This window comes from Muntiacus reevesi, chromosome 3, assembly GCF_963930625.1.
Source record: "Muntiacus reevesi chromosome 3, mMunRee1.1, whole genome shotgun sequence".
Classification (NCBI taxonomy): Eukaryota; Metazoa; Chordata; class Mammalia; order Artiodactyla; family Cervidae; genus Muntiacus; species Muntiacus reevesi.
The window spans coordinates 111,361,626-111,376,620 of record NC_089251.1 but is presented as its reverse complement, the minus strand read 5'-3'; the positions used below and the strand labels follow the sequence as shown (position 1 = coordinate 111,376,620).

Sequence of the window (14,995 nt, the reverse complement as noted above, 5' to 3'; positions counted from 1 at the left end):
TTTTTTTTAGTTTTATGTTTCAATGAGAACTTGGTGTTTATTTGGGGGTTGTGCTTAGGGACTGTGTCTTGAATTAAACTAAAAGAGTTCACTCTTTAAAAAAAGTTCACGCTACGTCAGTAAACCCCAAGGTTAGCTATTAGGACCTCAATATGAAAAAATACTCGGAAAAAGAAAAAAAAAAGAGGGACTTCCCCAGCAGTTCAGTGCTTAAGATTCCACACTTCCATTGAAGGGGGGCTTGGGTTTGATCCCTCGTCAGGGAACCGAGAACCTGTATGCCATGTGGTCCAGCCAAAAAAGAAAAAAAAAGGAAGATATTCACCCCAGGAAATGCATCTCAGCCCCAATTTCACTCTCTGGCAACACCACAGGCTCAACATCATACATTAACTTCAAGGTGGGAACTAACTATAACTTGAAAGCTTTGGGAACAGGCTCAGGTCTGGGAAAATCCTAAGACTCAAATGGTTAAGAAAGGAGTTCTCTTAAAGACACATCTGAAGAAGAAAAAGTCCAAAATGGCCTGATTTGAGTTTATTCCTATTCCCATAAGAAGCTCACCTTGGAAAGATGAGTTCGAGGGGATCCTGACCCTAGAGTCCGACAATAACACTGGAGATCAAAGCGTACCTGTTAAGCTCTCCCCAAGTGTCCAGGTTGGTTGGACCTTTTGCAAACCAGTTGGTTACTTCACTAGGTTGGGGGTATTTCTGCTGAGTTTTGTGGGAACAAAGCTTGCCTTGAAGGCAAGGCAGGCAGGTAAATGTACATCTGTGTCTGTGTTCAGCTCTCAGAGTTAGCTGAGATTTCAGAAAATGCTAGTTTTCCTATAAGCAGACCCAGTACACCATAGCATGCTTTTAAAAATGCAATTAGAATTAGTCCCAGCATGGAAGAGAACTCAAGAAGCCCTCCTCCAGGTAACACCAAAGGGCCTCTTTCTTCTCAAAGGACTAAAGCACCTGGAGTTCTAAAGAGCCTTGGGTTCATCCCAACAGAGGATTCCTTCCACGTCGAGGGCTGAGCTGTCCCAGGACACCTGGCTTCTGAACCAAGAAGGGCAAACCCGAAGTGGCAGCAAGATGACAAGGGGAGCCAACTGTGTCAGCCAGAAAAGGCCTCGAAAGCCACTTGTTAAGCCCTGGTCTATAACAGAAACCACAGCCCAGTGCTCTGTGTTAGGGACCAGGAGCTTCCCTCGCATTCCTTCCTACTGTCTCCATTCCTTACCAAACCACCAGCTTCTAGTAATAAGAGCTACTTGCTTAGAGGAAAAAGAAATCAGCGTATTTTAGAACAGAACAAGAATCAATGGTCCAGCCATAAGATAAGAACTCTTCATATGGCCTTGAAAAATTGTTTTAAACATTTGTCTTTAATTAAACAAGTAAAACGTGAACATTTTCATGGTAAAAATAGCTCAGATAGTACAAGTAAACTCAAGTCCCCCTCTGCTCTCTTCTGGCCGCTTTCAATAGAGGCACCCAATTCCATTTGATGGAATCCTTGGAGACCTTCCGAGGAACTGAGGAGGGGAAAAAAAAGAAAGGATGTTCAACATCACTGATTATCAGGGAAATGCAATTCAAAACCATAATGAGCCTGACGTCTATTAGGACGGCTACTGACAAAAAGTAGAAAGAAACCCATATTGGCAAGGATGTGGAAAAAAGGGAACACTTATGCATTGCTGGTGGGAATATAAACTGGTACAGCCACTAGAGAAAACAGTACGGAGGTTTCTCAAAAAATGAAAAAAAAAAAAAAAAGAAGAAGAAGAACTACCAAGTGATCCAGCTATTTCACTCTGGATATTTATCCTAAGTAAACCAAAGCAACAACTTGAAAAGATACATATACCACCATGTTCACTGCAACATTATTTCCAATAGCCAAAGCATGAAAGCAACCTAACCCCATTGACAGATGAATGAATAAGAATATGTGGTGTGTACACACACACAGGAATATTCAGTCATAAAAAAGAATGAAATCTTGCCATCTGTGACAACATGGATGGACCTTGGGGGCATTATGCTAAGTGAAAAAAGTCAGAGAAAGCTAAGTACCATATGATATTACTTCCATGTGGAATAAAAAAAAAACATAGCTAGCTCACATGGGTTGGCTGCCAGAGGGGGAAGGAGAAATGAGAAGGGAGTCAACAGTACAAACTTCCAGTTATAAAATAAATAAGCCAAGGGGGTGTGATGTACAGCATGGCGACTAGAGTTAATAAAACTGTGTATGTGACGTCTTTCAAAAGTTCTCATCACAAGAAAAAAAATTCTGCAACTATATGTTAGTCACTCAGTTGTGTCCGAGTCTTTTGTGATCCCGTGGACTACAGCTCTTCAGTCCACAAAATTTCCCAGGCAAGAATACTGGAATGAGTAGCCATTCCCTTCTCCAGAGGATCTCCCCAACCCATGGATCGAACCTGGGTCTCCCGCACTACAGGCAGATTCTTTACTGTCTGAGCCACCAGGAAGCTCCTGTGAGCTTTACAGATGATGTTAACCAGACTCGCTGCAGTACTCATTTGGCAATATATGCATATACTGAATCATTATGTTATATACCTGAAACTAATACCATGTTGTAAGTCAACTGTATCTCAATAAACAAAAATAAAAGGAAAAAACCCTACCAGCTCACCAACCACTGCTACAAGGTCAGAGTAAAGCCTGCAAATGCTCCTTCACTTACAGAGTGTGTTATAAATCAGGCTCTCCAGAGACATACAGGCAAATGTCCTAGTCCAGCTGAGGGATCCCAGGGGCCTAGAGGCCCGTGATGGCAACGTGGCTGCTTCCTTCACAGAGGCACTCTGAGGAGAGCTGTCAGTTTTGGTAAAGTGCCCTGAGGCTCCTCTGGAGAAAAAGTACTAAATAAACCACTTGTGAACAGCAGCCCACGTGGACTGGAATGCCTGGGCAGAGAATAACAGTAGGAGAAGAATCAGCATTAATCTTCTTATCTCTCTCATTTGACTGGTATGAGGTCAGTCCCTCAAAACTAACCTTTTCATCAGATAGCAACTGGTCAGGGGAGGGGCTGATTAAAAAAAGAAATTTTTTAAGAATCAGAATGTTGAACTTCCCTGGTGCCATAGATCCGCTAAGAATCTGCCTGCCGATGCAGGAGACATGGGTTCCATCCCTGGTCTGGGAAGATTCCACGTGCTGTGGAGCAACTGAGTCCATACGCCACAGCTACTCAGCCCATGCTCTGCAGCAAGAGACGTCACTGCAATAAGCCCGCACCCCGCAGCTAGAGAAAGCCCACGCACAGTAACAAAGGCCCAGTGCAACCAGAACAAATAAATTAAGAGGGAAAAAAAAGAACTAGAATGTTAGCACAGGAAAGAACTGAGCATTTATATTAATACTAACGATCATTTGAGCATCTATGATGCTTCGAACATTTTATGGAAGTGGAAGTGTTAGTGTTAGTCGCTCAGTCATGTCTGACTCTCTGTGAGGCCACTGACTGTAGCCCACCAGGCTCCTCTGTCCATGGAATTCTCCAGGCAAGAACATTGTAGTGGGCGGCCATTCCCTTCTCCAGGGGATCTTCCCCATCCAGGGATCAAACTCGGGTTTCCTGCATTGCAGGCAGATTCTTTACCATCTGAGCCATGCTATGGAGTTCCTTATTTTCCACAGTTTTCAGATGTAGGTACAACTACCACTAATATGTTAAAAAGGAGTAAGTTGATGCTCCAAGAGACTAGGTTATATGCCCAAGCCACCCACCAAGTAAGTGACAGAAATTAAGATTCTGAACCCAGATCTGCTGAACTCCAAAGTCTGTGTTCTCTCTCTCTCCATTATGCTGTGATACCATAAAGACTGAGGAAAAAGCATTACAAACTTGAGTTAGGAGACTAAAGCTCTTGGTAGTTATCAGTTGTGACCCTGGGCAAGCTAGCAACAAGCTAGACTTCAGTTCTGTCATTTAAAACGACAAGATGACTGGACAAATCTGAGTCTGTGATGCCCCTGGGGCATTTGCAAGAAACTACTGGCACCACACGGTCAGGGCCATATGGAAAGTGCAATACCAGCAGCAGACCCTGGAATAAGAGACACAACAACACACGGCGGTATAAGATGTAAGACACACCCATCAGTCCCAGCTAATCACAGGAAGAGTTTTTATTGGGAAATGAGAGGGAGAGGTAAAGGCGGAAGACTCCAAAGGAGGTCTCCCCGCTCCATCTACATGGACACTGCTCTAAACTCCGTGTCCTGTTATTGCACAGGACACACCTCTGCTTTCTACCCTACAAAAAGCCAGTTTTTCAGGTCTTTTGTTCCACAAAAAGCCGGATGTCTGGCTGTTGAGTCAGACTTCAATGTGCCTGAGTTCGACTTTCTACAACACTTAGCACACAAAGTCCAAACAATCCAAGCCCCTGTTCACCCTTTCTGGTGGGGCCACCTTTTAGCATTTCAGGACTCTGGTTCCCAGTTTTCCCAAGTCCACCCAACAGGTGCCTCCTAGGAGGACTGCTGGAAAAAACTACAGCAACGCCCTGTAAGTGGAAAGATCTCTTTTCCCAGCTCTGCTTTCCTCCAAGCACAATCCTGCTGAGAGACAGGAGGTGAGGATCAACCCACTCAGTGCCCTGCCAGTTCCAAGGAAGCAGCAGGGCCAGGGAGAATTTCCTCACGTGTTTCCAACGTGTTTCATGCATTTTATTGCTCATCTACCATGCAGATCAAAAGCGCTGGAGCAGGTCCAACTATTTCACACAGAATCTCACACTCCAGGCTGGCTACAGCCCCGAAAGCCTTCGTTTCTTCACTTGAAATACTGCCCAATGTTATTTTGGGATGTGACCTGATAGAGGAAGCCCATAGGGATTCCATGACGATAAGTGTTCCAGCTGTGATTGGTTGCCCAGCCCCAGCGAGTGCCAGCATGGGTTTGTCAGGCTCTGCTGACAAACAGAACTCAGCAGCTAACACCTCCTCTTCACACCACAACAAAACCATGCCCGAAATCACACAGCCTGTACCTCATCGGGGGTGTGGGGCGGGGGTTTGCTGGTGCTCTCGCGGGAGGAGCTGCGAGTTCTAACATGAACTGGCTGCCTGATTGAGTACATTTTCAAGCAGAAAGATACCACATCAGGGTTACAGAAGGGGGTTAAACAATCTCCCAACAGAGACTCACAAGGATGACATCAGTTCATTTTGCTGAACACATTAAACAATATCAATAAGGAAGTTTCATGGCAATGTTCAGTTCAGGGTTTTCTCAGAAATTTGGCTGAATCCTTGAGAAATGGAGCTTTTGTTAACCCCCCAGATGGAGTTCTCATATTCTTTCACTTGTGAAGAGCTTTTGCCAAGCTGTGCTGACTACTGGCAGCGAAGCCATCCACCCCAGGTAAATCCTACACACACACTTGTAGTAAATGTGTGTGTGTGTGTGTGTGTGTGTGTGTGTGTGCAAGCATGGTGTGCATGTGTATGTGGTAGGAACTTCACAATTCAGCCATACTCACTTAAATGACAAGTCCCAGATGAAAAAAGTCCAAATGCACAGACTGAAGAGACCAAATCTGCACTTGCACTTCTGTCAGCCTAGCCTAACGGATCCACAGCCATGGTGGGAGGCCGCTCCCAGGCTGGAGAATGGGAGGAAATCCTAAAGAACACAGAAGAGGCTGGGAAACTTAACCTTGGATGAAGGGTAAGTGGGAGGAAAGGAGGCAATAGTTTTGACAAACTTCAAGGAAAAGACAAACTGAATTACTTAGGAATGACTTAAGGCAAATAAGTTTTGGGGAGGCCTGATTTTTCATAAAGCCTTCTTTAAAGCAACATTTATTTGTCAGGGATCAGAGGAAGAAGAGACTACCTCTATAACACCTCCCCCACCCCAAATATTCAGTACAGTAATTCTCTCTTTCCTTCAGTCTTTGCTAAAGGGAAATATGGGTGATCTGACCCACCCAGACTAGAAGGGACTCCAGAGTTACATGACTGCTGCTCTGTTGTTCCAATGAGTGGTCTTCGTCCAAGAGATTAAATGCCAACCCTCCCTAGAGAGCATTGCTGGCTGAAATGCCAGGAACGAATCAACACACAGAAGAGGCTGCCTCTTACTCCGCAGTCAGGGTTTAAGCAGGAGCTAAGGAAGAAGCAGGCTTCCCCTGTGGCTCAACTGGTAAAGAATCTGCCTGCAATGTGGGAGACCAGGGTTCGAACCCTGGGTTGGGAAGATCCCCTGGAGAAGAGGATGGCTACCCACTCCAGTATTCTGGCCTGGAGAATTCCATGGACTGTATACCCCATGGGGTCACAAAGAGTTGGACACGACTGAGTGACTTTCACACTTCAAGGAAGAAGAAAGAAAAGACAAGGAGCCTGGCGCTGTCCTACAATTTGGAACCATGCACCATCTCCTGCCTGGACTGCGTTCACTGTGGAAAAGCAGAAACCGCTCTGGGAAAAGCTCAGAGAACTCTTATTTCTTAACCCCCCACCCCAAGTTTCCAAAAAAACCCTCACCAAACTCCTTCTCCCCTTTTTCTACAGGTTATTGCTCTGTGGACAATGAATGATTTCTTCTCGGTACCTTCTGGCTGCCTGGTGGGGAATGCACAGTAGAGAAAGGTCAGACTCTTCTTGTCTCCAGGACGCTCTTCAGGGCCCACCCACCTCCAAGAGGAAATCCCATACATATACGTGTTAAATTTCATAAAGAAAGCTCTAGGAGACCAAATCTCCAAATTCAAAGAATGTTAGAAAGAGGAGTAAAGCAAGATCCTTCATATCTCCCTCTTGAAGGGACTCAGAACTGACATGAATACGTGACTCTCAGGTGTTCAACCCAAGGGGACATGGCTGTCTCACGCTTCATTCTCACATCATCTTCTGAGGTGATCATGCCCATTTTAGCAAAGAAGCAAGAAGCTCAGAAGTTAAATGATTCCCAAGGAGAGAAATCTATTAAACAGGAGAACTGGGTTTAAACCCGTATTTCTGACTCCACTCTTCCCACCATGAGGCGGAGGCTTGCCACCATCAAAGGCTGGGCTCCATGCTCCACACAACGTGAGGCAACAGCCCGTCTCCAGACATGCTGGCTGGTTAGCTACACGACTCTGAGAAGCTAACCTCACTAGGCATCACTTAGTTCTTCTGCAGAAGGAAAGAGCAAAACTAGATAATTCAACTCCACAAGTCTACCATGCTATGTGTCCCTTTCTTTCCTAGCCTCTCTTCCTTACTAAACTTTCTTTCATGGTTATTTCAAGTCAGCCCTTTCACCTATAACTTTCTTAATTTAAGCCTACTTTTTCTGAACTAAAGGGTACAGTACTTCTCCTCACCTCTGGGTCCTTAGAATGGTACTTGATGGATGGAGAGGGGGAGAGAATGACTTTGAATCTGGGGAGACAGGCAGAAGTCCCATGGAAGCATGGATGTGGTCTCTGCCTGTGTCCCTGTGCCCCAATCCTACTATCAGGTGCAGGGGTGGGGCTCGTAGAGAAGTCAACACATTCCTGGCCTCCAGGTGGCCTCATCTCGGATAATTTCAAACCCTCACACTTTCTTCCTCATCTAGCCCTGTAGCCACTGCAGGACCACTGCGTCTTGCTGAGGAGCTCCAACTCCCAACATGGGAAAGCTCCTTTCCAGGGGCATGAGCCAAGCAAGCCCCAACCCCCTGCTCACAGCCGTGCTCCAAATGGGGCGACAGACCGTCCTTAACAGCACCAGGCGGCCCATGTCCCAGCTTTCAAAGAGAACCGGGCAGGAAGACCAGTCGCGTGAAGTCGCACTATCAGTGCAGCAACTATAGACTAAAACTGTTTTCTGCCTTGGGAACTTCAAAGATGAGAACAGCTTCGTGGGGGCAAAGCCTCCCACAACCACAGTATAACTTTCCTGATCCCCTCTCCCTCCACAAAACCCAGAGTCCCTTCAAGATCCTCCAGAACCAAAGTTCAGGACTGGCGGCACTGTGCTAAATCTGCCCCTTTCCTCACTAGCCCGTGGGATGAGATCCTCCAATGTTACTATTAATGCCAGGCCCACAAAAGATAAAATGCTTGATAAATATTACTCAAAAGCATCCTCTTTAGATCCAATCTCTACTAGTCTCTCTCTCTTCTTTAACAGTCCCTCCCTCACCCTTCTCTCTAGACTTCCACAGTTGAAGAAGGGACTCTTGGTGTTGTCATCAAGGGAACGGACTTTCCTGACTAAAACTGAGAGGCGCGACGCTGAGAGGACCTTGGCCACCTGCTAAGAACTCTTGACAGAATTGCACTGCAGGGAGGAACGTCTGGAGAGGAGGCTGTTGGGAGGCAGGGCTCTGTGTCACTGGAGAAATTTCCATCTAATTACAAAGACACAAGAACCTGCTGTCCTAATCCACCTCAGCAGAATCTCTTGAGGGAGGTCTGACCCTTTGAGTAAAGGTTGAGGGCGCCGTTGAGGTGAGAAGAGGGGAGAGGAAAAGAGTGCCGGCTGCCGGCATTCCTATAATGGGCACCCCTTCAAACGGCAGCTCGGCCACTGCAGCAGCCATTGATTTTCCAGGGGTCGATACTCTGCTCCCACAGATCTGCTCAGCTGGAGGCTGAATCACATTGAGTGTTTCTGCCCAACATCTCCCTGCACTGGCCCCTCCCCAAACCAATAAAACAAACACCAAACACAATGTGAGTTGGCGACAGAGATGGTGCTCCCCACACACACCCCCATCCCCAGAAAAATTATAAACATCAGTTCAAGGGAACCAAAGCTACATGGGCAACCCACAAGACGCTGCCTGGGCCAACCCACAGACCCCAGAGAGCCTTTTAATCCACTGCCCAACATCCCCACAGAGACCTTTCTAAAGATGCAGACGTTCTACATAAAAAAAATCCAGGTTCCCAACTTGTGAAAATAGATCCTGGAACTCCCAGAGAGTGCTGATGGATTGAAACCTTGCTTTCTGGTTTGTCACAGACCCCACCATGTCTGTACGATACCCATGTTACTACCTGACCAGTCTTCTGACACACACCCCTCCCCCTACCAGGGTTTTTCACTTAGGCCAGGATAGAGAATGTCTCCTTTAGTCAAAAACCACCTCTTGGCCAAAAATGTACAGCGTGTTCTAAGGGTCACTAGCTAAGACTCAAATTTGAAAAAAAAAAAAAAAAAATGAAACTAGGGCAGAGCTGGGTCTGAGTTAAAGCAGTCAAGGCCGGTGCATATTTATGGAAAAGGGCTATTCTAATCCCAGCAGGAAAAGAGCACTGTAAAGCTGGAGAAGGCAAAGAAGGGAAGAACTCCCTACTTTCTCCAAGTCCTGCATTCCATCAGGGAGGCCAACCGCACAGACCGTTGTCCCTTCATGGTCATCAGCCTGGATCCCCGAACCTGAGCAAGGAGACTAGGGAAAGGGGGAGAGGAAAATGACACAGAAAACACAGTAGAATTCTGGGTCTGAGAAATGTAAGGGGGAGGGGTACTGCCTTAAGCTCCCACCTCATCTGGCTGCTCCTCAGAGATACAGCAACCAGAAAGCAAGGAGGATGTGACGTGCACCAGCGGGGAAGGTGAGACTGGCACTGTGCTGAACTCAGCGCAGACCAAGGTCTGGGGGGCTGGATGGCCGCCTCGGTTTGATATTTAAAGCTCTAATTGTGTATCTGCCAGTGGTCTTCCCTACCATGACCTACAGATCTAGATAAAATCCAAAGATTTAGAGGGAGGGAGCGGAACAAACAAATCTGAGTGGGAAATGGATAGAATCTTAAACCAGAAAAGACAGCCATCAACCCTGAAGGCCTTTAAAACCAAAAAAACCAACTCTATATATAGGGAAAGACAAAGTCAAGTCCTAAAGGTAGAAGACAAAGGAGGGGGAGGCGGTAACGATAAATATTCTTGATAACAGTTCCTCTGAATACAGATTCTCTGAATCTATTTGGAACTCAATTTCTCTCCTACCTTTCCCCCAACTATCAGAAAATTACCTTGTCTGATCTCGGTAAACAACATTCAATATTCTTCCCACATCAAAGCTGGCCTTCAGGAAGGGACAGATACGCTGTCAGCTTAAACCTTCAACGCCCAGTTCCCACCTTCAACAAGGCAAGGCTTCTTAGTTCCCTTGGGAAAAGTCAAATGTGAAGCAAGCTAACAGCTTGGGGGTGAGCTCCGCCTCAGGGCAATCAGAGATTATGTCACAATACCAGACAATTCTATGCTGACAGCAGGTGTACAGAAGGAATAGGTTCTGGCCACAGAAGTAGACGGAACAAGAGATCAAGCAGTGGTCCCCAGAGGAACAGCACTAGATCACATACCACTTTCATAACAGCTTTCAGGTAGAACACCAAACATCTTAGAAATATGAGAAAAAGACAACAGAGCTGATTCTATGACTTATCAGGTATGTTAACACAGCTCCACACCTCTGGGCCCTCCCCTCTGGGCCCAGATTCTTACTCTGCTGCAGAGGGGTCCTAGTGGTTTCTGTAAAGACAGCATTGCTAAGGGAACTTTGTTCAAAAAGCCCAAGATACCCCTCACCCTCTCCCCCAGAAAGACAAGACACAGCTTGGCAGTCCCACACCTAGGGGCTAGCTTTTGGATTCCGGTTGGTCTTCTTGAAGGAGGGCAGTGGCAGAACCAGAGCATGTACCTCACTGAGGTCATCTCCCAGACAGCTTTGCAGAAGATTGTAAAAGCACCAACAGGAGAGAAGGGGAAGAGGAGGTAAAGATGGAGGAAAGTCATTATCACCAAGGCAACTGAGTTCATCCATATGTTGACTCGGGAAATTCAAGAAATTCTAGCTTTTGAGGTTTCTTCCTTCCAGAATAAATGCTTCCTACACCTTCCTGGGGAGCAGATCCAGACCCAGAAGCTATAGTATCATTACCTTTGCCTAGAAGTCTCAATCTCACATCTCTCCATCCCACCTCCTTTCCTTTCTCCAAAGAGAAGAAAATATGGAAGACAAAGTCTGTCTTTTTAATATGGCATTCTTCCTTAAAGGAGCTTTTTGCAGATCCTTTATAGGAGTTGATCCTCATAGTAAAAGCCATGGGCTAGAAGTCAGGGAACCCCTGTTCTCAGTTACTGAATGACCTTGGCCAAGTCCTTTACCCTTTCTGGGCCTTAGGCTCTCATATATGTAAACTGTAGGGTGAGGGGGATGGTGGTGTTTGTGTGACTGTGGTGAATTTTCTGTGGAGTAGCTCATGTTGCCTCCATGCTACTCTTTTCCTAACTGCAGAGGTAAAAAAGCTAAAAACTACATTTCCCAGAATCTCCCTGCAGATGCTTTTGGCTGTAATTCAGGTTCTGCTAATCAGAATCAGACTCAAGATTAGATCAAAGTACGGCAGTGACCATACTTCTGTCTCCTTCACTGGTTTGGACAGGAGCATTTTGGTTTCATCTTCCAGGTAACTGGGTGCTACAGTTCTGGTGGCTGCAGCTGCTGCTGCTGGATTCTGGCTCACCGATCCCTGGACAGCAGACTGAGAGCAGCACTCACGCTGAGAGGGGCTCACAAGCAGTTCCCTTGGTGGGTCAAATCTAGGTCTCGATCCCGATTCCCGGAGGACAAGCCTAGAGACATGCTCCCTCAGCCCTTCGACCAATTTTCAAGCCTTATTTGCTATATTAAATCCTTCTCTATTAAACTACCTAGGGTTTAGTATGGCCTAGGTTCCGTGTAGAAACCACTGACACAATTTTGTCAGATGACATGAAGAAGAAGTTGTGAAGAAGAAAGAAATTATTCACAAAGCATATTCCCTAAGTCAGAGTCTTCTGAGGAAAAACACGCAAGATGGGGAAGCCTAGAACTTTAAAATACATTTGTCCAGGACAACTTCCTTCACTTCTTCCCTTTTTACCATCTTCCTGTACTTTCTCCCTCCCACTCTAAGCTCTGGGGGGAGCTGAATGGCTCACAGAAGATGGAAGGTTGAGTCAGCACACGCTTTCCTTTCCATCCCTATATTCTCTGCAGGCTTTTACTCTGCTGAGGGTAGCATTACCTGCCCAACCCCCAATAAGTATTCTCTGGGCTTGGGCTCGAGAGGGTATCAACTGTCTTCCTCAGAAGCAGGAAATATGTTTACATAATCCAGGGGGTAAAGAACCAGGGCACGGCCCTGCACAGCTAATGACCAAAGACACATTTGGCCCATACAAGATCCTAGTTTATCTTCTTATACCAATTTCTGGTTGAGGTAACAAACCACCAGCTTCCTGTAGCAGGAGTGGGGACAAACTGAAAAAAACAAGGTCAAATCCAAGTGGCATGCTTGGTGTGATGGGGCATTTCCCACCAGTCCTCAGTGATGTTAACTAAACCCAGGAGCCATCACACTAGAGGTAAAGCTCGGCTAGTTTTCAGAATGAAGTTTTCTGAAGAAAACAAAAGGTTCCAGCAAGAGGAATCTGTGTGAGACACACAGGCAGGAAGCAGAGCTGAGCCACCAGCAACTAGAATAGAAACAGGAAACGGGCCCAGGAACAAGCATAGAGCAATCTGCTGCAAGCAGCACCAGCTCCAGCAGGCACCCGGCAGTATCAGGGCCGAAGCAGCGTGACTAAGATGGAGAAACAGATTGGCTGGTCCTGCCAGAGCACCGCGCTCTACAGAAGGGATGGCTACCTGCACAGGGTACATGCTGCTCTGAGCACTCTGGGCAGATGTGACAGAGGGGGTGGGGATTTCCTTTTTGAGACTTTGTAAGAGCACCTGGGTTACAATTCAAGGGGACCGAGCGCAGATACACAGTCAGATATAAAGAAAACAGGTCACCGACCTCAGAATGGTTCAGCTTCTCTGGGTACCAAAATTGCTAGGGACATTTCTGTTATCCCTTAAAAAAATAAGCCATCAAAAACCTAGGCAAAAACTGTTGGTCCTGCGTTCTTTTACCATGAAATATAACAAAAGGGAACATAGTGTAAAACTTAAATCCTTCAAACATTTCAGTTTATTAAGCCTTTAGAGAATTTCTGTCACCTCCCCTAACCCTCACCAATAAACCTAGACAATGAAAAGCAGGTCTCCAAGCTCAGGTACGTAGTAAGAACCTACGGGCTAGTCAACAAAGGTAGACTAAGATTTGCCTAACACAGATATCAGACACAGGTCTGAACGCTCAAGCAGAAGTACCAGCATAATGCTACACCAGCATGAAGCAAATGGGAAGAAGTCCCAGAGAAGGTATTTCACAGCTAGGTTTTGAAGCCAAAGTAGAACTTTGCTGGGCATTTTAAAAAAAAAAAAAAAAAAGGTGGGGGAGAGGGAGGAGGAACAGAGATGACACACACACCTTAAGCCAAAGGACAATGGCTTTGTGAGGACAAGGAGCTGTGAGGAGCTTAAAGGCACCCCTGAGTCGCCAGAGATGAGGCTGCAGAGGCGTGCTGGGAGCTCTGGACGGCCCCATAGTAGGTTCTGGGCTGCAGATACAGGTACTTCCAGAGCACACACAGAACAACTAGTTTACTAGAAACGTAACATTTATTAGAGGAGACATGGGGTCACAAAGTCGGACAAGACTCAGCACACTTGCATGTGTGTGCATGCAGGCACGCACACGCACGCATGCGTGTACACACACACACACAGTCTCTGGCAGGATATTTCATTTGCTTCAGGGTCCAACTCTTCCTTGCTCCAGAACCATAAGACACATGAATCACCTGAAGACCTTGTTAACAGTGTTGGATTCAATAAAGCTGGTATAGGGCCCAAGAATCTGCATTTCTCACAAGCTCCCAGGTAATGTCTGTGCTGCTTGATAATGGACTACATTTTCCTCAGCAACAAGGATCTGACTGATTAAAGTTTCACCATTAATCAGGACACTGTTTAAGAAAAAAAAGGCACAGAACAGGGCTTGCTCCCATACAACACAAGGGAACCAAATAACCATTCTCGTCAATTTTTCACTGTTGGAGCTGATGCCCTGCTTGGGGAGCCCCTCCAGAGGCCTGACCTATAGATTTAACCACCTTCCTCCCTGTCCCTTCAGTTCACAACTCGTCTATGCTTCCATCACAGGGAGGTCTGAGGGAAGAAAGTGAAATGGATATCCATTTACACTCCTCCTTTTAGAGCGTTGGTGGTATAGTGGTGAGCATAGCTGCCTTCCATTTACACTCCTCCTTTTAGGACAATTCTAGTAAATGAAAAATGACAAAGGGTTGAGGCTTTTGAATAAATATTAAGAGAGAATCAGATTGTCCATGGCTTTCCTCTGCTGGGCGGGATGCTAAGGGAAATATTTCACCTGAAATATCAGAGAAAACTGGATTCAAACTCTAACTCCAACCCTTAGTTCCCCATGTAAAACAGAAGCGATTATTAAACTTAGTACATTTCAATTCCTGCCCTTCCAGGAGGATTCACTATGACTGAGGATCTTTTCCTGGCCTCACTCCTACCCTTTAAGATTCAGATTCTGTAAGAGTTCCTTTCCATTTTTTCTTTCCAGATCACTATAACCCAAGCTCTCAAGATTTGAGAACATCACAGTAGTAAAGCCTGAGTGTGACTAGGCACTCTCTTGTTAAGTAGAAATGTAAAGGAGGGCTTGGAAACTCAAGCTATCAAAATCTTTCGATAATTTAACAGACATTAAAAATCCTATTTCTATTCACCTCACTCCTGGCATCAACAACTTTCACTCCTGTCCAAACAGAGCAAGCAAGTATGGTCTAGATCTTCAAGAGCAGCCTAATAAGACTTTTTCAATCAAGGATATAGTGTCCCTTTTAAGCTAACCCAGTGCCCTTGATTCTCATCTCTTGTTTAACTCCTGGAGGATGTGCCTCTTTGTATCTTCCTAACACTCTGGCTGTCCAAGGGACCCTCAAGAGTCTTCTTCAACACCACAGCTCAAAGGTATCAATTCTTCAACACTCAGCTTTCTTTATGGTCCAACTCTCACATCCATACATGACTACTGGAAAAACCATAACTCTCACTA

At 45.9% G+C, this 14,995-nt stretch overlaps 1 protein-coding gene across 5 annotated transcripts in view; it reads right to left on the bottom strand.

The window, feature by feature from the left end:
* ARID1A (AT-rich interaction domain 1A) overlaps positions 1-14,995 on the bottom strand; it is a 68,099-nt gene that overhangs the window by 18,165 nt on the left and 34,939 nt on the right. The gene's annotated exons all lie outside the window — the stretch shown is intronic.